Source organism: Lemur catta, chromosome 4, assembly GCF_020740605.2.
Source record: "Lemur catta isolate mLemCat1 chromosome 4, mLemCat1.pri, whole genome shotgun sequence".
NCBI lineage: Eukaryota > Metazoa > Chordata > Mammalia > Primates > Lemuridae > Lemur > Lemur catta.
The window spans coordinates 71,099,070-71,113,397 of NC_059131.1; positions in this window are offsets into that span (position 1 = coordinate 71,099,070).

Sequence of the window (14,328 nt, forward strand, 5' to 3'; positions counted from 1 at the left end):
TGGGGCTACAGGCACACCCCGGCTAATTGATCTGCTTTCTATCACTATAGTTTTGCCTCTTCTAGAATTTTGTAGGAATGAAATCATTTAGTATGTAGTATGTTGTATCTGGCTTCTTTCCCTTAGTGTAGGGCTTTGAGATTCATCAATGTTGTGTGTATCAGTAGTTGTTGCTTAGTATTTCAGTGTATCGATATACTGAAATTTGTTTGTTCATTTGATACACATTTGGTTTGTTTCCAGTTTGGGCTGCTATGAATATTTGTATACAAGTCTCCCAGGTAAATGCCCAAAGGAGGAACTGCTAGGTTGTATGGTAAGTGTTTAACCTTTTAAGAAATTACTCTCTCTCTCTGGGAGGCTGAGGTGGGAGAATTGCTTGAGCTCAGGAGTTTGAGACCAGCCTGAGCAAGAGCAAGACCCTGTTTCTACTAAAAATAGAGAAAAATTAGTTGAGCAACTGAAAATAGAAAAAATTAGCTGGGCGTGGTGCCTCATGCCTGTCCCACACTTTGGGAGGCTGAGTCAGGAGGACCACTTGAGACCAAGAGTTCAAAAATAGCCTAGGCAACATGGCAAGACCTTTTCTCTACAAAAACTAGAAAGTTTAGCTGGGCAGGATGGCATATGCCTGTAGTCCCAGCTACTTGGGAGGCTGAGGCAGGAGGATTGATTGAGCCCAGGAGTTCAAGCTTGCAGTGAACTATGATGATGTCACTGTACTCTAGCCTGGGCAACAGAGCGAGACTGACTCAAAAAAAAAAAAAAAAGAAAGAAAGAAAAGATAAGAAATTACTAAACTAACTAAAGGAGAATAGTTATCTGCAGAGGATAATATTGTATTTTTTCTAATCTCATCTTGAGTGTCTCTCTGGGGAGTGGCTATAAACTCTAGCCCTGCCCTGATCGGGATCCAGGGGAGGTGGTCATGAATGTTGTAATGTGCCATTCATAGGATACTTTGTTATCTGGTGAAGAGCCTGATGCCTAAGTGTCTGGCCTGTGACCAGGTGTCCCTCTCCCAGGAAACTTATTGATACTGGCGGCTACTCTTGTGGCTCTTGTCTGACCTGTGTCCAGTTTATCTCCTACCAAGATAGCCACACTGTAGGAGAGCCCTGACTGGGAGGAGAGTGTCGGTCAGGGGAGACACAGGAGGCAACACAACAAAACACGTGAAATAATAGAAGCAGTATGTTGCTTACGGTTCCTAGAGAGCAGAGGGCAGCATGTCTCCTCAGGCCAGCAGGAAGAGAGGAGCTGTTCAGGACACACATGCCCAACCATGGGGTGGGGAGCAAGAGACCCATGTGCTAAGGACTTTATTGGGGTCCAGGGCATTACCAAACAGGTTTCCTGGGGGAAGTTCTAATTGGTAGGTTTAGACCAAGCAGATACTAGTTCCATGGAGTCACACTGTGACTGAGAGGTGGTCACTGCAGCACGTGTGGGCAGTCCATGCAGGGTGAGGGGATCAGTAGAGTGAGTCAGGTAGGCTGCATCTAGCTGCCGCATAGGGTGGTGAAAACCAGGAGGTGGCTGTGTAAGGCAGATAGCTAGATTGATCACACTGAGGAACTGGGAGGAGATAGAGAACTGGAAACTGTGTCAAGGGTGACTAAGCCCTGCTTCTAGTATGAGAAAGTCTAACATATTCAAAAGGAAAGCCAAGGCAACGTAAAATTATAAGAATTCACTACAGTTGGCATAGTTTTGCTCAAGAGTCCTAAGGGTCTGCACTGTGATTCACACAGCATCCTACCTACCACTGACACTTCAAGCACCATTACTTCTGCAGGGTCATGGGCTAAGTGGTGGAGTAGGTGGCCCGGCAGGCAGCACTATAGGTGTTCCTCCACTCACAATGGCGTTATGTCTTGATAAACCCATCATAAGTTGGAAATATCGTAAGTTGAAAATGTATTTAATACACCTAACCTACCGAACATTATAGTTTAGCCTAGCCTACCTTAAACATGCCCAGAACACTTTCATTAGCCTACAGTTGGGCAAAATCATCTGTCAACACAGTCCACTGCAGAGTTTCAGTCATTTACCCTCGTGATCACGTGGCTGTCTGGGCACTGCACTCACTGCTGCTGCCCAGCATCTCGAGAGAGTATTATACCGCCAGCCTGGGAAAAGGTCAAAATTCAAAATTTGAAGTACAATTTCTACTGAATGCATATTGCTTTTGCACCATCAGTAAAGTTGAAAAATTGTAAGTCAAACCATCATAAGTCGGAGACCATCTGTATTGACAATGTCTTCTTTTTTCTGGGACCCACTAAAAACTGACAGTCTTTTAGGTTATTCAGATAATGGGTTAGAGAAGAACATTCACATGAGGTATATGTTGCCTCTAAAATCCAAACCAATTGAGCATTGTGCCTCTCGCTTAGTGGTAGGAAGGCCCAGGTGCAGCAACTTATCCTTCACCTTGAAAAGGATATCTCAACATGCCCCAGACCATTAGACTCCCCTAGAAATTTCACTCAGTTCTTGTGGCATTTATTTCCCATCCTGTGGCACACATGTGTCTTATCAAGGTGGCTAGAATAGTTTCTAATTCCAATTAGCATGATACTATCAATGCATTAGACCAGTGTAATATGCTATGGAGTAGAGAACAAGGTCTCTGCAAACCAGATTATGACAGATGACAGGGGAGTTATAGTCCTAAGTTTGGGTAATCAGTAGATATTGCTAACCCTGTCAGTTCAAAGCAAACTCCTTTTGATGGTCTTTACTAAAAATTATCAAGAAAAAAAGCATTCATCCCATCAATAGCTGCATACTTTGTTCCAGGGGATGTGCTGATTTGTGCCAGCAGTGAAACCACATCTGGAACAGCAGCTGCAATTGGGGTCACAACCTAATTAAGTTTATGATCATCCACTTAATTCTCTAAGATCCATCTTGGATCTGCACAGGTCAAGTAGCTAAGTTGAATGGGAATGTGATAGGAATCATCATCAGCTCCGCATCTTTCAAATCATTGATTAGTGTGGTGCCACTAACCTCTACAATCTCTCCAGGAATGCACTATTGCTTTTGGTTTACTGCTTTTGTAGGTAGAGGCTAGTATTTATATGGTTTATCTTCTTCCATCCTCTATTTTCCACTTTCTTTTCCAATTCAGTGCAATTTGTATTGTCTCTGAAACTTAGCTTCCTCGTCTGTAAAATACAGTTGAAGCCAGCCTCACCTGTGTTCAGTGGTTGTTACCACCCTTGACTCAGGTGAGATTGTCTAAGTTAAAGTGTGTTGTAAACTGTAGAACCCTCTACAGGATAAAAAGAGTAATTAGTATAATGATTATTACCTCCTCTCTCCCCTCACATAGAAAAATTGAGACTATAGTCCCCATGTTACTATTTCAATGTTCTTTTTGTTTTTGTGGTTGCAAGTACTTGGAATCCATTTGAAGTAGCTTAAGCCAGGGAACAGAATTTGGAAGATTCAGGAATATCTCAAAAAACTCAAAATTCATGGGTATGAAATATGCTTGAGCTTCATGAGGTACTAGAACAAGGAAATGAAAAGGCATTGGGAATTGTAGTGGCCATGGGAATGCACTTTTCAGGTCTCTGACTGCAGGGAGCACAATTAACTCAAGGCCCCCAGCTACAGGGCTCTGAAATCCATCAGTGCATTTGCACTGAGACCACCCTTTCCACAAGCTGCTCCCACCTAGTGACTGAGGCTACAGGGATGCTAAGACAGGCCCATTCCTGGGAGATAGGGGACTCCTCTGACAGGGGGCTTTGGCTCAAGCACTCCCATCAGCTCTGCTGAAACCTTCTTAGAACTGCACTGCAGCCAAGACCTCTCCAACCCAGCCTTCCTTCCTTCCCTCTTTCCTGCATGAGGTTAGACCTGCCTTGCAGCTCTCCCAAGCTCCTCTGGCCCCTCCCCATTTTCTTTCACAAGTGTTTTCCCAACACATCTCTCCCACATGTAATCCTATCTGGGCATCTTCTCAGGCCTCGGGCTAACACAGAAACCTAAGGAATTGCTCTTTTGAAATTCCAGTGCTTTGTGGCCTCTTGTTTATTTTCTTCCTACTTTTCTACTTCCTTTCTGCTTTGTTCCTCATTTACCCAACTCCTACCCTAACCTTTTCTGCTTTTCTATTTACATGAAGGAAGATGTCTGATCCACCATTTCTAAATTTACAAATCCTCCCAGTTTGAGCACAGATAGATACTAATATCTTTGAACCATCATTTTAGCTCCCAAAAGGAAGAATCTAATGCCCTCACTTGGATTAGGTGCTCATCCCTGGTCCAGTTGTGGCAATTATGGCCAGGAAGACAGGTCTAATGATACGAACATTATGGTTGACATCTGTCTCTCAGCTGATGACCTGCCTTGTTTAAATGAGAAGATAGAAACAACTAGATAAGAACTGCCGCATTTTCCCACCACCAAATCTACCAACCTATACCTGGACTCTGACTGCCTCTACTCCTTTTAAAATGAAAGCCCACCAGGTGACTGTTCTGTGGGAAGGCCCAGAGTATGCTCCATTTCCCAAAGCAATAAGAAATGTGCTGCTGAGAGGAGTGGCAGCATTACGGACATGATCATTGGGTGCTCCTCCATCGGCCAGGGATCCTGGTAGGAAAGGCTTTATAGAACTAGGTTCCTGATAGACATGGGGATCCCAGAATAACAGAAGCCAGATGGCAGTACTTACCATCAGAAGCATCAAGTGCAGTTGTCACAATGAGTGGCAAGGTTATGTGGCAGCCAGGAAGGCCTGACTCTGTCAACAGCCAATGTGGTGTCATATCCCACTGGGAAGAATATATAGGTCGAGGAGCCAAGGGGCAGAAGTGGGAGTGGCTCCACTTACCATTAATCCCAGTGGGGAATTTCTGTCACCACAACTCTGAGCTTTGAGGGTTTTGAGGTCCTGGTTCCCAAAGAGGAAATGTTTCCATCAGGGGATACAGCAAAGCTATGCCAAGGGACCAGAAGGCAAGCAGCAGGGGTCACCATCCTGGCAGGACTAATTGTCCCTGACCATGAGAAAGAGGCCACAGTAACACAATGGGAGCAAAAAGGAATATGTTTGGCAGGCAGCTGATCCAGCTGGGTGTCTCTTTGTATGCCCTTACCCCGTGTTGATGGTAAATGGGCAAAGGCAGCAGCCATGAGTGGCCAGGGGCTCAGCACAGGTGCTTCCTGCAGGAGAGGAGAATCTAAAATGGATAGTTAAAGAGGGAGATGGTGAGTATCAGTTGAGGCCTCAAGAACAGTTGCAGTGGTGGGGACTCTGGTTCATCCCATAAACCTTCAATTTCCCAGAGAAAAAGAGGAGCTGCTCCCAGAACGTACACAAAGGAGTGTATCTGAGTAACACAGGGTAGTGGACACCCTGAAACATGATCCAGCTCCCCCTGAAGACAGAAGGACTTCTGCCTCTTGCTGCTGGGCGTATTGCTGGCTGACAGCCCTCCACTGGCAGCCCTCTTGAAGAGAGCTTCCCCACCCAAGGTCACACCTCTCTCTCTGGAGACAGCATGCTGTCAGTGGCACTGACTGAAGCTGGGGTATAGAGGCCTGGCCCCTAACTCCAGCTCAGGACAACTCTAAAAGCCATCCCAGCTTCAGAACTCTCCATGGGGTCAGCTGAGCTGTTTGTCGAGACTACTTTGCAGCTCACCTTCTCCCCCGACCATGGCTGCTTCCTTCCCTCCCCCATAGGTGCTGAACGTAATAGCACCCCCAGTACACTCCCTACATGCTAATCTCCATCTCAGAGCTTGACGCCAGGGAACCCACCCTGAAACAGTCACAGAGCTCAACACAGTATCGCTGGCTGGGTGCAATGGCTCACGCCTGTAATCCTAGCACTTTGGGAAGCCAAGATGGGAGGATCACTTGAGGGCAGGAGTTCAAGGTTACTGTGAGCTATGATCTGGCCACTGTCCAGTGGCTGGTGTAGGGAGTTAGCTCGGGGTCCTGGGTTTTCTCCACCCAGACAGTGCTGGGCTCTACACACTCTCTCCAGCAATCCCTCTCTGGTGTCCCTTAGCTGACACCCTTGCCCTCTGTCCTGCCCTTCCTCAGGGCCTGCAGGTTCCAGGCCCCAGACTAGAGAACATGTCTCCCAGTTCGGGGCTCTACCAGAAAATTTGGAAGCACCTATTTATTGTCTTAGCAGCAACATGTGTAGAAATCATTTCTCAGGCATTACACCTGAGGGCAGGCATGCCACACAGGGTTAGATGGGCCTGCTCAAAGTTGGTTACTGTTCGCTTTGATATCTATGCATTGGTCCCATTCCCCTAAGGACTTGGAGAGTAAGCTGTTTGAGTCTGATGCAACACTGGGCTCCAACTATCAGGCCACAGAGCAGTAATGAGTGCCTGTTCTTCCCTTCAAAATGTGTATGCAATCCAAAGCTCTATTCATCTATTATTCAGAATGGAAAGGTTTATAATATTCATCCATTTACTCCTCAGTATGTGAAATTCTTTCTTCATAGCAGGCAATTTCCTCCTATTTCATAACCTAAAAACTATTCATGAAAGCATCTGTTTTTGTCGTTAAGGATGGGGCTGTATGTGGAACTGCAAGGCCAAAGACACCTCAGGTCAACTCTTCTCAGGACCAGATCAGAATCCCTGGTGAAAATATATCAGGCAGCCTCCACCAACACCCTGCCTCTGGAGTGAGGCTTCTCTGCCTCCTTTAGGCAAGAGTTGTGCCTGTTTTCCCAAGAGCCAGTGGAGGGCCCGGAGCCCAGGGAGCAAAATGCAGCACACACTCCTGACTGCTTCCTTCCTTCCCTTGGTCGGTGAGTTTCTGGCCCAGCTTAGGTCAATATCATATTTTCGGCCTGGCCCAGTTCACCACTGTGGGAAGGAGTCCAGTGGCAGAAGCTGCTGGACCTGGAAATAGATCCGCTCATGGCAGTGTAGCAGGTGCAGGGGAACAAAGCTAGCTATAGCTGGAAGAGTATCTTAGGGTACAGAGATACATAACTGTGTAGAGCAGGTCGGGACCCAAGTACCGAGGTATAGAGTTACTGCATTATAGCAACCCAGGCCAGGAGGCGAGGCAGGAGGTCACTTACTAGAGCCATGGGATAAGAGTAGGGACACATTGACAGTGGGGATCACCAGAAGCTGCACTTAAGAGTGTCGGCCCGAAGTCTCTTCTTCCCTCCTGCTCAGGACCTACGTAGGCCCACCTTAAATGCCACCTTCTCCACAAGCCTTTGGAAATCTTACCAGTTTCCTTCCATGTGCCCGGGAGCTCCACTGGGGTAATACTCCTGTCCTCTTTCCACCTCTTTATTTACTTTGTTCCAGGGAGAGTAAAAGATGACTACTCTGATAGGCAGGGGAGAAGGGGAAACTGGTCATGCAAAGACCAACTGCAACCCTCCTTCCTCTTGGGTACGAGCTGCCTACAAGGTACAGAATGCCACTGCTCTCTCGCTGGGGAGGCTCTATTCCTGCAGGGGTCAGGAGAGACATTCTCTGGTCTAGTGCTCCATGACTGGGTGGGTCAGCCTGCTCCACTACGGGGTTTGTATTAGCAGTCACTTAGCTGTCAAATCTAAAGCTATGTCCTTCAACCCAGCCTCTCTATCAATAATAAAGGGGATATTTTGGCACCTGTCTGCCACTTCTTTGTTTTATTTTTCAGGGTCCTCAAAGAAACCCCAGAATAGATTTCCTGACCCATTCAATCTTGCCCTTCTTTGAATCCCTGTTGCATTTTGTGGCATATCTCCAGTATGACCTGTCATTATTTGGATAGCTACCTCATTTCCTTCCCTTACTGGCTGAGTTCTAAGAGAGGACACTGTGGAGACAGCCATGGGAACAATGATGATGCCATGTGATGAGTGTGCTAACAGAGGTTGAAGACAAGGCTCTGTCAGGAGCACCAAAGAGGGGAGCCCAATTAGGCGAGGAAGGGGAAAGCTAAGGGTATGGAACGGCTTTTCAAGCCCAGTGTCCTCTCCATTTCTGGGAGACATTTGTTGTTTCAACATCCATTCCCCCTTCTTTTAGGAAAAGTACTTTGATTTCCTTTTCATGGAACACCCCACCTTCCTCTTATCCATGTGATTCTATTCCCAGCATCAGGAGTAAATAAGTGACCCCAGGCCTGGCCAATCAGGGCGCTGAATCCTGGTTAAATCAGAGTGAGTCATTTTTAAACTACAAGGAAAGAGTTTGTTTTGTTTTCTGTTAAAAGCCTGAAGCTAAGCAGTCTCTTACCACCATTAGGGAAAGGCCTGGCTGGGAGATGGAGCCAACATCCAGGGGTGGAGCTGGAAGAGAGTAAAGAGAACCAGATAGCATCTCGGGAGCCCCTGAGTTCACTTCAGGATTTAACTTCTCTGCTACTTGGCCAATAAATTCCTATCTTGCATGACCAATTTGAGTTGAGATTTTAGTTATTTTGCAACTAAAAGTGTAATGACTAGTATACCCTTAGGTAAGATCAGAGCAAGAGTTTCCAACATCTGTATCCTTCACTCTGAAATTTGGTAAGGGTATCCAAGTTCTATTTATTTTTTTTAAAGCATTCTGTTGCAGTGGAAAGTATCAAGTCATATTTTTCCATTTCTCCAAAATGTTTTAAATGTATATCTATTGGGCACAAACATCTCTGAAGTCCCCCTGCCACAGTCACTCTATGTCCACCCTGATAAGGTCTGGGTTACCAGAATATAAAAGAACTCTTTACAAGTCAAAAAGACAAATAAGGCTGAGCACGATGGCTCACGCCTGTAATCCTAGCACTCTGGGAGGCCAAGGCGGGCAGATTGTTTGAGCTCAGGGGTTTGAGACCAGCCTGAGCAAGAGCGAGACCCCGTCTCTACTAAAAATAGAAAGAAATTATATGGACAGCTAAAAATATATATAGAAAAAATTAGCTGGGCATGGTGGCGCATGCCTGTAGTCCCAGCTACTCGGGAGGCTGAGGCAGAAGGATTGTTAAGCCTGGGAGTTTGAGGTTGCTGTGAGGAAGGCTGACGCCACAGCACTCTAGCCCGGGCAACAGAGTGAGACTCTGTCTCAAAAAAATAAATAAATAAATAAAAATAAATAACACAAAAAGACAAATAACCCAATTAAAACTAGGCAAAGGACTTCAGTAGACATTTCCCCAAAGAAGATATACAAATGACCAACAAAACATGAAAAGATGCCCAACATTGTTAGTCATCCAAGAAATGCAACTCAAACCACGAGATACTACCTCATACCCATTAGTATGACTAGAATAAAATAGACAGACAATGACAAGTGTTGGCAAAGATGTGAAGCAACACTCATATGTTGCTTGTCAGAATGTAAAATGGTACAGCTGCTTTGAACAACAGTCTGGCAGTTCCTCAAACCATTAAACATAGAGTTACCATGAGCCAACCCAGCAATTGCACTCCTAGGTATATACTTGAGAGAGATGAAACCATATGTCCACATAAAAATTTGTACATGAATGTTCATAGCAGCATTATTCATAGAAGAAGCAACCCAAATGTCCATCATCTGATGAATGGATAAACAAAATGTGGTCTATCCATACAAGGGACTATATTATTCAGCCATAAAAAGGAGTAAAGTACTGATACATGCTATAATATAGATAAAACTTGAAACATAACACTGAGTGAAAGAAGCCAGACACAAAAGGCCACATATTGTATGACTTCATTAATATGAAATGTCCGGAATAGGCAGACCCATAGAGACAGTATGAACATGGGTGGTTCCCAGGTGCTGAAGAAAAGCAGGAATGGGGAGTGACTGCTGATGTGTGTAGGTTTCTCTTGGGGGTGATAAAAATGTTCTAGAATTAGATCGTGGTGATGAATGCACAACTTTGTGAATATGCTAAAAACCACTGAATTATACTTTACAGAGTCAATGTCATGGTATGTAAAATATATATTATTAAGAATAAATGGCAAAAATGTTAACAATTGGTAAGTCTAGCTAAAAGGTATACAGAAACTCATTGTCCTATTCTTGCGACTTTTCAGCAAGTATAAAATTTTTTCAAAACAAAGGTGTTTTTTTTTTTAATCTTAAATTCAAATTGACTCCTTTATTTTTTCCAGGCTTTTAAGATTTTTTTTTAATATTCCTTTCTCTTTTCTTTTTTTTTTTTTTTTTGAGACAGAGTCTCACTCTGTTGCCTGGGCTAGAGTGCCGTGGCGTCAGCCTAGCTCACAGCAACCTCAAACTCCTGGGCTCAAGCAATCCTACTACCTCAACCTCCAGAGTAGCTGGGACTACAGGCATGCGCCACCATGCCCAGCTAATTTTATATATATATATATATTTTTAGTTGTCCAGCTAATTTCTGTTTTTTTTTTTTTTTTTTAGTAGAGACAGGGTCTTGCTCTTGCTCAGGCTGGTCTCGAACTCCTGAGCTCAAATGATCTGCCCACCTCAGCCTCCCGGAGAGCTAGGATTATATATTCCTGAATTTATAAAGCAAGAAGAAACTCCAGTATCCAGCCCAAATTGTCAACCAAGAAGTTAGATGAGTTTCTTGCTTCATCTTTCAGGTTTTAGATGAAGAGATGCACGGGGTGTGGTATAGAGGAAGAGGTGTGGAGTTTCCATGCCCTATCTGGGTGCATGACCCTCTAGGAACCTCCAGAAGCTCCTCAGTCCTTTACAAACTTTTAAAAAATGTTTTCTTTATTAAAAAAAATTTTTGTTTTAGAAACAGGATCTTTCTATGTTGCCCAGGTTGGTCTTCTTGAACTCCTGCGTTCAAGGGATCCTCCTGCCTCAGCCTCCTCAATAGCTGAGACTTCAGGTGTGAGCCACTGCACCTGGTTCCTCAGTCTTTCTTGATCTACCACAGTGGATACGGAGGGTGGAAGTTATAGATCTTCAGGGCTGCCAGGAAATTTAAAGTCACTCAGTTCAGCCCCTCATTTACATATGAGGAAACTGAGTCATAAAGAGAAGGAGTGTTTTTTTAGGTCACACATCTGAGCAAGTAATTACCTCCTCACACATTTAATATTGCTATCCCATCCTTTTCTCTAGTTGTTTACTTTTTTTAACCTTTCATCCACTTAGAATTCTCACCTAGACACTCTCCAATTTCTCAACATCTTTCTAACGTAAGTAGGTCCAAGGTTGGGGAAACAAAATTCACTGTAGAGATATTTGTTAGATATTGAGCATCTGTTAAAGAATAACCTGTGACACCTAATTTTATGTGTCAACTTGACTGGGTCACAGAGTGCGCAGATATTTGGCCAAATATTCCGGGTATTTCTGTGAGGGTGTTTCTGGATGGGATTAACATTCAAATTGGTGGGCTGAGTTAAGCATATTTCCCTCCCTAACGTACGTGGGCCTCATCCAGCCAGTTAGAGGCTTGAGTAGAACAAAAAAGGCTGAGTAAGAGGCAACTCCTTCTGCATGACTGTCTTCAAGCTGTGACATCAGCTTTCTTCCTGCCTTTGGACTTGAACTGAAACATCAGCTCTTCTTGGTTCTCAAGCCTGCCAGCCTTCAGACTGGAAGTGTACCGTCGGCTCTCCTGGGTCTCCAACTTGCAGACTCTCCCTGCAGATCTTGGGTCTTGTCAGCCTCCCTAATTTCGTGAACCAATTCCTTATAATAAGTTTCTTTCTGTATATATATTTACATCCTATTGGTTCTGTTTCTCTGGAGAACCCTGAATAATACTGCATTATTTCAAAATCAGCAGAAAATTTAACAGTTCTGAGGAACTTCAAAAATGTACCCGAATAGTGGCCAGGGCATCAGCCCCATTGCCTTCTTGCCTTCTGTTGTCTGCTGCAGCCCGCTCGCTCCCCACCCATCAGGCTGACTTCGGGATGGAGATGTGTGGGTGGGACTGGGGTTGGGTGGGTGGTTACCCAGAACAGCCAGGATGAGTGCAAGCTGTGTCTTCAGGAGTGCCAAACACTACTCAAGCAAAGCGCTGAGCTCGGAGTGGAAAAGAAAAACAGTCGGGATGGTCATAAGCTGAGTAGGCACCCGAAGGGAGCAGGAAGAAAGGGGCAAGGGTAGGGGAGAAGAAAAAGAAACAATTCCTGAGGCAGGGCCAGTGGAATCGAGGCTGTTTGCCCGCTGTTTCAGAGTGGGCGAGCCTGACTTCAAAGCCCAGCTCTGTTCAAAGATAGGACACACGAAACAAGTTGTAGAGCTGGTCAGTGGGCTCATGTCTTATTGTCACAGTAAGAGGAGGGCTGAGGGAGAGGCGACGGGAGCCTTATGCCAGCAAGGACCTCTGACTGGAGCAGGCCTCACCCACGTGCTCACACTCCTAACTATCGTCAGTGGTGCCGGTGCCATCTCTGAATCCAAGATGCCACATGAACCATCCTCATCCTGGGCCATGGGATGAAGCTCCAGTCCTTGGCCACAGTTCAGGAAAGGGGTGTGACCTAATTATCTAGTTAAAGAGGTTAGTGTGAGCCTGGGACTGCCAGTGGCCATCTTCACTGCTTTTGGGGAGAGACTGCCTGCGCAAACAGAACAAAGAGAGAGAGAAACCATGTCTTCATGTCATTGTTTGAGCCCCTGGACCTGGCCAAGTCTCCTGGACTACCCTGAACTTTTCAGTTATGGGAACCAATAACTTCCATTTATTAATAATTAAGATAGTTTGAGCTCTGTGTCTTGAAGCTATTAACATAAGTGTTCTGGCAATAACTTTAGTCCCAGGCCCTTGTGGGCTGGATCCACCCACAGTTGCTTGCCAGTCCCCTCCAGTGGGGATCATCACTGCTCAGAATACCAACTCGGCGTTGCCCAAGGCTCCCTTCCCTTCCTGCTTTCACACCATTGATGACATGGTTCTCATGAAAGCTCACCCGTTCTTAAGGCCCACATTAAGTCTTTTCTTCAGGAAGTCTTGCTTAACTGTCTGGTTTCAGCCTTGTCAGAGTTCCTCTGTCCTGGCAGCTGGATTGGAAGGCCCTCGAGGGCAAGGATCACATGGGTTAGTATCTCTGTATCCTCCACAAAGCACATTGTGTTCAGTGTAGTTGGTGAATAAATGTTACATTAAAAAGCATGACCCCCTAGCCTAATGAACTTATAAGGCAAACAAGAAAGACATAGGCTGCCAACATTATAGAAATTGAGTGTGTGTTGTGTGTGTGTGTGCACAAATTGCCCACACCCCTCTGTTACAAGATGAGGAGGCAAACAAGTGGGAAAGAGTGAATAAGGGATACTCTCCCCCTTATTAAAACAAAACTCATGCACCATTCCAAGGTTATTCCAGAGGGAAAGCCTCCACCAATAGTGATAGCACCAGATATCTAGGTGAGAGACCCCCAGACCAAGGGGGGGCATGTGGGCTACATGGTCTGCCTCATCATGAAGGGAAGGTCCTTTACAGGGCTAGTTGCCACTTTCTATACAGACGAAAGTAAGGACAGGAACCTTCCAAACAGGGCTGCCTGCAGGCCCTGCACCCCTCAGGCCCCATCCTCAGAGATCCAGACAAGATAGCACCACAGTATTCTCTTTGAAGGTTCTTTATGACCAGACTCCTTAGACACATAGTTGGCTGAGGGGCTTCTACCTCTCCTAGAATATCTTATGAAGCCCCTCACCATCCATGTGTTGTGTCCGTCTCAGCTGAGTGGGCTGGCCAGTCCAACATAAATCCTTCAGCTCTGAGACCAGTAAAATCTTTCCTGAGGAAACTGTCCCCTTCCCCAGCAACAAAGCCAAGCATTCCACCCAAAGCTTATAGTGAGGAACTGATCTCTTATTTCTCAAACTCATGTCCCTAATAGTGTCTTCATTTCAGGTGGACTCACTCAAGTCATTTTCTCTCCTCCATGTACTTCCCAACCCACAAAGCACTACTGCCCCCAGTAATGCAAAGGAAGAACAAAGATTGTAGGCTATTTGAAATCAGGGGCCATTAAGTTTGTTAGTTTCTTTGTGTCTCTCCACAGAGCCTGTGTCCCATCAGTGTAATGGCTGAGAGCATGGACATCTGTGGGTGAGATGCCAGCAGAAGATTCTATAGTTATCTAGTGAAAACTGCCCTCTCCCAGATACATCACCTCTTCCCGTGCCCCAAGGTCCTCTCCTTGCCCTTCACGTCCCACAGCTGCTCGTGTGTGAGCCTAGCTGGCCCACGCGCTGACTCTACCTTCCAACAGCCGGGAGACAGGCGGGCAGACACTGTGGCTCCTGTCTTCCCTACCCCAGCAGCTGGCTGAGACACTGGGCCCTAGGGGCCAACTGTGACTGCTCTCTTCCCCTTCTGCCAGGCACCAGTCATTAAAAGAAAGCTGTCCCTCCCCTCCCTTCTCAAAATCCTTCT